General features: G+C 48.7%; 1 protein-coding gene across 2 annotated transcripts in view; it reads left to right on the top strand.

The window, feature by feature from the left end:
* The window catches only part of LOC129712779 (retinaldehyde-binding protein 1-like), a 44,404-nt gene that overhangs the window by 6,762 nt on the left and 25,037 nt on the right, over positions 1 to 12,605 (top strand). Inside the window, exon 1 of one of the 2 annotated variants that reach the window (XM_055661508.1) lies at positions 8,543 to 8,669. The exons of the other annotated variant lie outside the window; for it this stretch is intronic. The gene's annotated coding sequence lies outside the window, so the exon portion shown is untranslated. Of the gene's footprint in view, positions 1 to 8,542; positions 8,670 to 12,605 lie in introns of those variants that run through there. 2 annotated transcript variants of the gene reach the window in all.

Raw genomic sequence — 12,605 nt, 5'->3', positions numbered from 1 at the left:
CCAACATCAAGCAGAGCAGGAGGAATGTTTCCTTCAAAGGAAACATCAGACAATCTGCTTCATTCAGTGGCTGGTGTGTGCACGTCACTCTGTACTGATTAGTGCAGTTTGGCCTCGCTGCTCTGCTGGGTGGCTCGTTTCTGCAGACTAATCGCATTTTGCAAGATTACACGGTTATCTTGACAACACTGAATGGCTTTGTGTAGCTGCCTGAGCTGCAGCAAGACTACTCACAGACCCTTTCCTCCCACTTTAATGTCCACCCACTTTCCCTCATGTGAAGGAAGGCACTGAGTCGTGTTCAGGTACGGCTTTGCAAGAGCAAGTGTTCAGGAGCATAAATATTCTCTGTACCCTTTCCGACTTAATAACATCTTTCCAATAACATGGTGTCCAGAACTCTAAACATGGCCTCAGCAACATCTTGTAAGAGCAAGTGTTGAACCCGCTTGGTTCATTTTGTAGTGTGATACAGCATGGAGACAAGCCCTTCGGACCAGCTTGCCCACACCGACCAACGTATCACCTCCATGTGTTTGGCCCATGTCCCTCTAAACCTGTCCTATCCATATACCTGTCTAATTGCTTCTTAAGCATTGTGATAGTATCTGCCTCAACTATCTCCTTTGGCAGGTGGTTCCATGCACCCACCACCCTTTGTGGGGAAAAAGCTACCCCTCAGATTCCTATTAAATCTTTCCCCCTTCAACCTATGTCCTCTGGTTCTTGATTCCCCTGCTCTGGGCAAGAGACTGTGTGCGTCCACCCGATCTATTCCTCTCCTGTTTTATAGATAGATAGATATAGATAGATATGCCATTTATTGTCACTATACATGTACAGTGAAACTGAAAGCTGCTCGTACTCAGTGCATACATACAATTTTACACAAAAAACAAGAAACAGAAAAACAAAACAGAAGGGAGATGGGGGGGGGGGAATAGGTGCACAAATTCTACGGCGCTACATACATATATACATATATACAGATGGAAGTCCGTGTTGGGCGGTGTAGTCAGTGCATGTGTGGATTTGAATTTATGGTAGATATAATTCTCGGGAAGCAGCTATTCCTGAGTCTGTTTGTCCTGTTCGTCCTTATACACCTCTATAAGATCACCTCTCATCCACCTGCGCTCCAGAGAATAGTGCTGAACCTCTCTCTTGATCCTTGAATCCTAGCAACTAAAATATTGTCTGTACCCTTTCCAACTTAAAAACATTGTTCCTATAACATGGTGCCCAGAACTGAACACAATACTCTAAATGTGGCCTTGTACAACTGCAACATGAGCCAGTCTCAGAGGCCAGTGTGTTCATGGTACAAGACTTACTTCAGTGAGTTGGGTTGCTGACACCAATACAACCTTGTTGAGGTGCAGTACTATTGGATGTGCCATTTGTCAGACAAGATCTTAAACCAAAATGTTCTGTTCTAGAGTTAAAAGTTCTAGAGATACAGCATCCTCCCGACTGGACTACTGCAACTCACTTCTCCTTGGCATCAGCTCCACCTACATCAACCGACTCCAAATGGTCCAGAACGCAGCCGCCCGACTCATCACCCACACCAAATCCTGGCATCACATCACTCCAGTCTTCAAACAACTTCACTGGCTTCCCATCTCCCACCAGATCACCTACAAAATCCTGGTCCTCACATACAAAGCCCTCCACCATCTGGCCCCCCCATATCTCACTGACCTCCTCTCCCCCCACCAACCCTCACGGTCCCTCAGATCCACATCAGCCGGTCTCCTCTCCATCCACGTCCAACCTCCGCAGTTTTGGGGACAGAGCCTTCTCCAGGGCAGCTCCCAGGCTCTGGAACTCCCTTCCCCAACTGATCCGCAATTCCGTGTCCCTCACCATCTTCCAGTCCCGCCTCAAGACCCATCTCTTCACCTCTGCCTATCCTTAGCCCCACGTCCCCCTCCCTTTTCATCTGTGCTTGAATTGCCTCATATTGTGTTTTGAAGTGAATTCTGCCTTTAATTTGTGTACTAGTCATGTCTCTACTATTTATTTCATTCCGCTTACATGTTTGTCCTCTACCTGCTAAATTTTTGTAAGGTGTCCTTGAAGACTCTTGAAAGGCGCCCATAAATAAAATGTATTATTATTATTAGCATGGAAGCAGGCCCTTCAGCCCAACCACTGATCAACCATTCATACTAGTTCTACGCTATCCCACTTTGTCATCCACTCCCAATACACAAGTGACAATTTGCAGAGGCCATTTAACCTACAAACCCGTACTCCTTTTGGGATGAGGGAGGAAACCAGAAAACCCGGAGGAAACCCATGTGGTCACAGGGAGAACGTGCAAACTCCACGCAGGCAGCACCCGAGGTTAGGATCGAACCTGGGTCTCTGGCGCTGTGAGGGAGCGGCTTTACCACCTGCGCCACTGCGCTGCCCTCTAGCTTGGATGGATATAAAAGACTCCCATGCAACCTTTTGAAAAAGAATCTGGGAGTTGCTCAAAGGTAGGCGAAAATGCTGGAGAAACTCAGCGGGTGAGGCAGCATCTATGGAGCGAAGGAAATAGTTAAAGTTTCGGATCGCGGGAGCTTTGACCGCCCCGATCGCGGGAGCTTTCTCCGCACTGATCACGGGACCTTCGATTGCCGACTGCGGGAGAAAAAGAGGAAAGAAGGTATAAGTTATTTGCCTTCCATCACAGTGGGGAATGTGAGGTCGCCGAAGAAACAAGGTGGACGTGCTGCCTGCGCTGGTGGGGGCTCGGAGGGAGTGTTGTGAGTGCGGTGATCTCGGTGTTTGTGGAGACATGGTGCCATGAGTCTAGTGCGAGTGTGAACGGCCTCTGACTATTCGGGCGGACAGGGACTGCAGCGAGAGTGACAGCGGTCGGTACAACTCTGGGCACATCACGGTGAAGGGGCGGGCGTGTGGCCTGGACACTAGACATGGCTGTGGATCTCTGCTTATGCTGTGTGTCCTGGGGATTCTCACACACTGCTCAGATTCAGATTCAGATTCAGATTCAATTTTAATTGTCATTGTCAGTGTACAGTACAGAGACAATGAAATGCTGTGGTGGCTGTTTGAGTTCTATGGTGTTGTGTTCCTTGTTGCTGTTTTGTGTGACTGTTGACAAATCTAATTCCTTGTATGATTACATACTTGGCTATTAAATTAATTACAATTAAAATTAATTAGAATATAGTTCTCAGTATTGTAGAGCAGCAGGTCCATAGGTAAGTTCAATGCCCTGAATGGGGTAGAGGTGAATCGGACAGTACCCTAGCTTATGGAAGGACCATTCAGAAGCCTGAAACCAGAGGGGAAGAAACTGTTCAAGAAGGAACTGCAGATGCTGGAAGATCAAAGGTACACAAAATTGCTGGGGAAACTCAGTGGGTGCAGCAGCATCTATGGAGCGAAGAAAATAGGCAACGTTTCGGGCCGAAACCCTTCTTCAGACTGATGGGGGGTGGGAGGGGAGAAGGAAGGAAAAAGGGGAGGAGGAGGAGCCCGAGGGCGGGGGGATGGGAGGAGACAGCTCGAGGGGTAAGGAAGGGGAGGAGACAGCAAGGGCTAGCAAAATTGGGAGAATTCAATATTCATGCCATCAGGATGCAAGCTGCCCAGGCGGAATATGAGGTGCAGTTCCTCCAATTTCCGGTGTTGCTCACTCTGGCAATGGAGGAGACCCAGGACAGAGATGTCGGATTGGGAATGGGAGGGGGAGTTGCAGTGCTGAGCCACCGGGAGTTCAGGTAGGTTATTGCGGACTGAGCGGAGGTGTTCGGCGAAACGATCGCCCAACCGCCGCTTAGTCTCCCCGATGTAAATCAGCTGACATCTAGAGCAGCGGATGCAGTAGATGAGGTTGGAGGAGATACAGGTGAACCTTTGTCGCACCTGGAACGACTGCTTGGGTCCTTGAATGGAGTCGAGGGGGGAGGTGAAGGGACAGGTGTTGCATTTCTTGCGGTTGCAACAGAAAGTGCCCGGGGAGGGGGTGGTACGGGAGGGAAGGGAAGAATTGACAAATTCTGAAGAAACTGTTCCTGGGTCTGGTGGTGTGCGCTTTCAAGCTTCTGTACCTTCTGTCATATAGGAACGGGGAGAAGAATGAATGACAGGGGTTGGACAAATCTTTGATTATGTTGACTGCTTTTCCGAGGCAGTATGAAGTGTAGATGGGGTCAATGGTGGGATGAGCGATGGTGCAATTTCTTGTGGTCTTGGGCAGAGCTGTTCTCAGAAGCTGGGATTCCAGTAAGGGACACCAAAGAGCATAGAAACATAGAAAATAGGTGCAGGAGTAGGCCATTCGGCCCTTCAAGCCTGCACCGCCATTCAATATAATCATGGCTGATCATCCTACTCAGTATCCTGTACCTGCCCTCTCCATACCCCCTGATCCCTTTAGCCACAAAGGCCACATCTAACTCCCTCTTAAATATAGCCAACAAACTGGCCTCAACTACCTTCTGTGGCAGAGAATTCCAGAGATTCACCACTCTCTGTGTGAAAAATGTTTTTCTCATCTCGGTCCTAAAAGATTTCCCCCTTATCCTTAAACTGTGATCCCTTGTTCTGGACTTCCCCAACATCGGGAACAATCTTCCTGCATCTAGCCTGTCCAACCCCGTAAGAATTTTGTAAGTTTCTATAAGATCCCCCCTTATTATATTTCTGAGGTTGGACTGCTGTGGAGATTTGGGACCATTTCTGAGCAAGTTAATATATCTCGATCTCTATGATCATTGTAATTTCCTCAGAAAGTTGAATTGAAATGTAAAACCTCAGCCATTTCCCCCCAGTTTTAAATCTGGTCCCCAGAGTCACAAACCAAGTGCCAGACGTCAGGAATCGGAGCTATCAGTACACGTGCTTGAATATAATTGAAGTGACATCTCATGTATCCCCGGTTATACAGATCCCACAGGAACATGATGTTTGAAGTGATTTACATGACTGCACTGTCTGGAGTGAGTAAAAGAAAGCAGAACACAGCGCCATCGCCTATCAGGCACTGAAATAAAAGTCAAGGAAATCAGAACAGGAACAAGCAGAACACAGCGAGCAGCTTTACATTAGGGACAAGGTTATATTCTGGAGCTCTGGTGACAAAAAATGCTGTGGGACAGAGGGCTTCATGTATATAAGGCTAAAGCCCCTGTCCCACTTTCACGACCTAATTCACGACCTCTGCCGAGTTTGCCCTTGATTCATACTCACAGCATGGTCGCCACGAGGTCGTAGGAGGTCTTCGTAACTCTTCCTCATGCTCGTGAGTGGTCTCCACGTACTCGTGGCATCGAATAGGTCGCGGCGTTTTTTCCAGCCTGATAAAAAATGTCCACGAGTAAAAAAAGGTCAGCATGGAAAAAATCGATACTTTTTACTCGTATGTAGGTCGTAGTCAGCCGTGGATAGTCGTACGTAGTCGTAGGTCGGGAGAGGCCCGAGAAAAAAAAAATGCAAATGTGACATCATTTTATCATGTGATCATTTTCCACTTGTAGCTAGTCGTAGTTGGTCTTAGGTGTGGAAGACTGAGGTCGAGAGAGGTCGTAGGAGGTCTTTTACTTCGGAGCGTCAACATGACCTTGACATTTTTTTCAACTCGTCTAGGGTCTTCTAAACTTGTCCAAGTGGGATAGGCCCTTAAGTCTTTCAAACTGGCACCATTCTGCTGTTTTGCACTTGCCATATTTATTGTCAAAGTCAAAGTTAAAGTCAAAGTCAAAGTAGCCTTTATTGTCATTCAGACCTTTTGGTCTGAATGAAATTTCGTTGCCTTGCAGTCATACATATAATAAAAATGGCAAAAACACACAATAAACACAAATTAACATCCACCACAATGAGTTCACCAGGCACCTCCTCACTGTCTCCGGGTCCTGCAGTCTCCGCTCCGGGCCGCTGCCCCAGCTCCAGGCCGCTGCCCCAGCTCCGGGTCCCGCAGTCTCAGCTCCGAGCCCCGCTGCATCAGCTCCAGGCCGCCGCCAAAAGCAAGAACGCCGCATCAGCAAGTCGGGCCGCCGCTGCCTCAGCCCCGAAGACGGCCAGCCTCTCGTTGGTAAGTCCTGGCTGGCTCTGCCTCTGGAGCCTCGAGGTCGGTCGTAGGTTGGAGGCCGCCAGCTCCGCCATTAGGCCTCAGCGCAGACGGAGGCAGAGAAGGGGGATACGACACGAAAAAGTCGCATTCCCCCGAAGGAAGAGACGGAGAACATGTTTCACCCCTCCCCCTCCCCCAACACAACCCAACAAACTAAAACTTAACCAAAACAAGACAAAAAAAACAACAGAAAAAAGTAAAGACAGACGGACTGCAGGCGAGCCGCAGCTGTTAACAGCGCCGACACTTCTGGAAAGCTTGTTTGGTACTGGTACCATGGGTGACAAGGTGTTGCGGTGGGCAGCATGGTGGCACAGCAGTAGAGTTGCTGCCTTACAGCACCAGAGACCCTGGTTCAATCCTGACTAGGGGCGCTCCCCATGAATGTGTGGGTTTTCTCCGGGTGCTCCGGTTTCATCCCACACTCCAAAGACGTGCAGGCTTGTAGATTAATTGGCTTTGGTAACAATTGTAAATTGTCCCTAGTGTGTGTAGGATAGTGTTGGTGTGCGTGGATCGTGGTCGGCACGGACTCAGTGGGCCGAAGGGCCTGTTTCTGCGCTGTATCTCTAAACTAAAACAAATGATTGACACGTGTACCGAGGTACAGTGAAAAGCTTTTGCTTGCATGCCAACCAATCAGATAAGAATAGAATAGAATAGAATAAAATGCCTATTATTGTCATTCAAACAGACAAGGTTTGAACAACATTTCATTCTGACAATCTTTTACATTACAAAAAAACCCAAGACCCACACTTAACACAAACATCCACCACAGTGAATCTCCAACAGCTCCTCACTGTGATGGAAGGCAAAGGTCTTATCTCTTCCCTTCGTCCAGCAGTCCAACTGCAGCGTCGAGGCGACTGGGGCTCACGATGTTAAAGCCCCCCGTTGGGCGATAGTAAGTCCCGCGGCCATTTAAGATGCGCCGGGCGATGTTAGGCCCCGCTCCGAGTCCTTTAAACCCGCGATTCCGGTGGGAGAAGTTGCCGTTGCGGGAGCTCCGATAAGCGGTCTCCCGAAGCGGACTTGCGAGCTCCCGATGTTCCCGTCCACCGGGCCTGCGACAAGAGCCTCCGAAGCTCCGAAGCCGGATCTCAGCCGCGCTCCACCACAGCTCTCCCCATTCCGAAGTCGGCCAGCTCCGCGATGGCGATTCCACTGGCTGGATCCCTCAGGTTGGTCCCGGTTGGAGGCCGTCGCCGGCTCCACGATGTTAGGCCCAACGCCATCGGAGACCCAACAGGGAAAAGTCGGGTCCCCCATACAGGGAAGAGATGAAACGGTTTTCCCCCGACACCCCGCACATATACACAACTAAAAAATAATAAAAACTAGAATCAAAAACATACATTTAACGAGACAAAATTTTTAAAAAGACAGATGGACTGCAGTCAAGCCGCTGACATTAGGCCCCGCCAAACTCCACATAAGACTATAGAAAGAAGGAATTGCAGATGCTGGTTTACAAAAAAAAGGCACAAAGTGCTGGAGTAACTCTGCAGCTCAGGCAGCATCAGGCAGAATGTGGATAGGTGACATTTTGGGTGGGATTGTGTTGTGAGAGGGGTGGAGGAGAGGAGGGGCAGGACAAAGCCTGGCAGCTGATAGCTTGATACAGGTGATGGTATTATTTAGCTTCTTCTGGAAATACAGCGTGGAAACAGGCGCTTCGGCCCACTTAAGCCCAACCGCCCATCACCCTGTGTACTAGATTTATCCTACACTCTAGCGACAACCCCATACTGTTGCGTGGTGAGAATATGAGGTGTGTTTCCACCAGTTGGCATGTAGCCTCACTCTGGCAATGGAGAAGGCCCAGGACAAAACGGTCAGTGTGGGAATGGGAGGAGTAAAATAGTCCGCAACCAGGAGATCCAGTAGGCCTTGGCGGACTGAGCGCAAGTGTTTGGTGCAAGAGTTGTCCTAGTCAACACTTGGCCTCGCTGATGTATAGGAGGCCACATCAGCAACACCAGATGCAGTGGATGAGGTTAGAGGAGGTGCACATGAACCTCTGCCTCACCTTGAAGGACTGCTGGGACCCCTGGACGGAGGTGAGGGTAGAGGAATGTTAGGTAACTACAAACCCCTCTACCCTCCTTCCCCCACACCCCCCCCCCTTTTTTGTCCCCCTCCATCTCTCCCCATTGCCTCACCTGTACCTCATAATGATGGACACAGGATGCTGGAGTAACTCAACGGGTCAGGCAGCATCTCGGGAGAACATGGAAAGGTGACGTTTCGGAGTTGGGTTGGGAGGGATGGTGCCTGACCCTCTGAGTCACTCCAGCACTTTGTGTCTATTTTTTTTAAACCAGCATCTGTGGTTCCTTGCTTCTACAACCTCATAATGAGAGTGTGATGTAACAGGGAGGGTGTTATAATGGAAACGCATAATGAGATTGCAATGTGTCAGGGAGGATGTTCTAACTCACTCTGCGGGTAGGGTGCATTAACCTTCATCTTCAGTTCTGCTTTCGCTCCTTTATCCCGATGGTTCTTGCTTGTGGCGGGATAGCCAGTGTGTTTCTAGGCCCCTGTAAGTGGCAGGTCCTGTCCTAAGGTAGGAAATCACCTAATGGAAGATGGATTTAACTTTTCTCAACTTAAAAATGCATAACGTGGCCAGCTTGTCCTAACTTGGGGAATGACTTGAAATCTACTTGAAATTGAGCAGTGTTAGTTTTGGAAGTAGTGACATTTTCTTTGCTTGGAGGCTCAGAACCTTATTTTCACGGTAGTTGTGGTTATTTCGCTTGGATAGCTTACAACCCTGCAGTATGAATAGTGATTTCTCTAACCAAGTAACACTTGCATCCTCTCTCTCTCCGTCCCTCCCCCACCCAAGTTGTTGTACTAATTTCAAAGTCGCATTCCTTCTCTACAGAGATGCTGCCTCACCTGTTGAGATCCTCCAGCATTTTGTGTCTATGTTCAAAGTCGTCTTGTTGAGTCTCATTGTCTGTAACTTGTTTTCACCTCGGCCACACTTTTTTGCTTACGTATCTTTCACTAATTTGCTCTTTCTCTCTCTATAACACCACCTATATGTATTGTTTCCCTTTCCCCTAGTCTGAATAATAATAATAATAATAATAATAATAATAATATCTGTTATTGTCATTGCACGTCAGTGCAACGAGGTTTAGTATGCAGCTTCCAACCGATGAAAAAGAAAAGTGAAATAAATAAATAAACTGTGTGACGTGACCATCCGAGGGAGACAGTCCAGGGGGGATGGGGGGCACTCAGCAGGGCCGGTTCAGAGCCGCTATAGCTCTGGGAATAAAGCTGTTTCTGAGTCTGGAGGTTCGGGCATAGGAGGCCTTGTAACGTCTGCCGGAGGGAAGTAGTTCGAACAGTCCATTACAAGGGTGGGAGGAGTCTTTATGGATGCTGACGGCCTTCCTGAGGCACCGTGTGTGGTAGATGCCCTCCAAGGCTGGTAGCTGTGTCCCAATAATCCTCTGCGCTCTGTGGACGACGCGCTGAAGAGCTCTCCTCTCCGCCTCCGTGCAGCTGAGATACCACACAGAGATGCCATACGTTAATATGCTCTCTGTGGTGCAGCGGTAGAACGTTGTCAGCAGCTGTTGGGGCAGACCAGTCTTTTTTAATGTCCTCAGGAAGAACAGTTGTTGCTGTGCCTTCTTGACCAGAGCAGCGGTGTTGGTGGACCATGTGAGGTCCTCTGAAATGTGAGTGCCCAGAAACTTAAAGCTGGACACTCTCTCCACACTGTCCCCGTAGATGGAGATCGGGGCGTATTCTCCATTATGGGACCTCCTGAGGTCAATAATCAGCTCGTTGGTCTTGGAGGTGTTTAGTGACAAGTTGTTACGTGCGCACCAGTCCGCCAGGTTCTGCACCTCCGCTCTGCATTTTGTTTCATCAACGTTGGTGATCAGCCCAATCACTGTTGTGTCGTCTGCAAACTTCACGATGGTGTTGGTGTCGAATGCAGGAACACAGTCGTGTTTGAAGAGGGAGTAGAGCATGGGGCTTAGTACACAGCCCTGTGGTGTGCCGGTGCTCAGGGTGATAGTGGAGGACAGGTGCGGGCCCAGTCTTACTGCCTGTGGTCGCTCCGTCAGAAAGTTCAGGATCCAATCGCATATCGGCGAGCTGAGGCCTAGCTGGTGGAGTTTGGTGGTGAGCTTGGTGGGGATGACCGTATTGAATGCAGAGCTATAGTCAATGAAGAGCATCCTCACGTACGTGCCCTGTCTGTCCAGGTGAGTCAGGACAGTGTGAAGAGCCAGAGAGATGGCATCCTCTGTTGATCTATTTGCCCTGTATGCAAATTGATGAGAGTCCAGTGAGGCAGGGATGCTGGATTTGATGTGGGAGAGGACCAGCCTTTCGAAGCACTTCATTGGGATTGGAGTTAGGGCAACCGGGCGGTAGTCGTTCAGGTTGGTGACTTTAGACGTTTTCGGCACCGGCACTATGGTAGCTATTTTCAGGCACTTGGGGACCGTTGCCAGAGATGGAGACAGGTTAAAGATTCTCGTGAATACCTCCGCAAGCTGTACAGCACAGTCCTTTAGTACCCTTCCCTGGACTCCATCCGGGCCTGCAGCCTTGCGTGGATTGATCCTACGCAGAGCGCACTGTACCTCCTGAGTGCTCAGTGTTAAGGCCTGTCCCTCCGCCATGGCCGGGGTTATTCCACTCCTGGTGGTGTTGCCAGTTTTGAAGCGGGCAAAGAAGGTGTTCAGTTCGTTGGTCAGTGTGATATCACGGTGGGGGCAGGCGGGGCTGCTCTTGTAGTCAGTTATGTCCCTGACACCCTGCCACATGCTTCTGGTGTCCGCGGTATTGAAGTGGTCTTCCACACTTTGCCTGTGGATGTCTTTGGCCTTTTTTATGCCTTTGTTCAGGTTCGACCTGGCCGCACTGTAGGCAGAAGTGTCCCTGGATTTAAAGGCATTGTTGCGTGCCCTTAACAGATTCTGAACCTCCTTGTTCATCCAGGGTTTCCGGTTTGGGAACATCTTTATTTGCTTGTCCACTGTGACAGTCTCCACACAGCAGTTGATGTAGGAGAGCACAGTGGATGTGTACTCCTCCAAGTCTACCTCTGTACCACTGGTGCAAACAGGTCCCAGTCGGTGCGATCAAAGCAGTCCTGGAGTTGTAGGGTGGCGTCCTCGGGCCATATTGCAGGTTTGGTCTTGCGGATGAGGGGTTTGTATGCAGGCAGTAGAAACAGTGAGAGGTGATCGGATTGTCCCAGGGATGGGCAGGGGAGAGCTCTGTAGGTGTCCTTGATGTTGGTGTATCCAGCGTGTTTGATCCGATATGGTTATCATCGGGTCTCGAACCGAAACGTCACCTATCCCTTTTATCCAGAGATGCTGCCTGAACTGCTGTAACTACAGCTTTTGTGTTTATCTTTGGTTTAAACCAGCATCTGCACTTCCTGCCAACGCAAGGTTATTTTTTTTTCTCTTTGTCAAAGTTTTTATTTCCGAAACATTGTCTATTTGTTTATTTAAATTCAATGATAAAAGGAATGATTATTCTTTTGCTGGTTGACGGCTGCTTTGATAATGTGGAATATTATTTTGCAAATGATATATTATTTTTGACCTCGGCTGCCGCTGCTGCTGCTGCTGCTCATGGTTCCAGTTCCTAATTCCTGTCCAAACAGGAAGTTCTGGTGTTTGGTGATTTCTTTGAGAGGCGTCATTAAACTCTTCAAATATGGGAGACACTTGGAGAATTCCTGATTGTCAGGAAAGGAGCCTATTTCCTGAGGAAGTGGACAGATGGAATATTCTGAGGCAGTTAAAACCAAGGCAGAATGGTACGTTATGGAGCAGAACACATGTTCCCAGGATTGGCACACCATAGAGACTTGGATGTTATAACAGAGCACAGACTGATTATACCTCCGTGTCCATAAAATCAGATAGATATCTTGGTTGGTAGGGATGGGTTGGGTTAAAAGGCTATATAGACTCAATAATTAATAATGACATAGTCACTGTGAACAACACAGAACTAAACTGTTTACAACAATAGCAATTTGCATTGCCATGAATTTAATTTTGTTTCGAGATACAGCATGGATGCAGCCCACTTCAGGCTCTTAAGTCTGAAGAAGGGTCACCTACTCCTTTCCTCCAGAGCTGCTGTCTGACCCGCTGAGTTACTCCAGCTTTTTGTGGTTTGCCTTCAGCCCATCAAGTCCACACCAATGTGTAAGAAAGAACCGCAGATGCTGGTTTAAATCGAAAGTAGACACAAAATGCTGGAGTAACTCAGCGGGACAGGCAGCATCTCTGGAGAGAAGGAATGGGCGACGTTTCGGGTCGAGACCCTTCTTCAGACTTGTCTGAACCCGCTTGTTCACAAGGAGTTTCTAGCTGATGGCTCTCAATGGAAGAGGAAAAGCTCGGATGCAGTTTGCTCACAACCTTAGTGTGGAACATGTTTGTTGCACACTACTCAGATGCTGATCTTGTCATCTTGCAGCTGTCTAATACTATTT

Source organism: Leucoraja erinacea, chromosome 33 (genome assembly GCF_028641065.1).
Source record: "Leucoraja erinacea ecotype New England chromosome 33, Leri_hhj_1, whole genome shotgun sequence".
Lineage (NCBI taxonomy): Eukaryota > Metazoa > Chordata > Chondrichthyes > Rajiformes > Rajidae > Leucoraja > Leucoraja erinaceus.
Note: the sequence above shows the minus strand (reverse complement) of the source record. Positions and strands in the feature narration are given on the sequence as shown.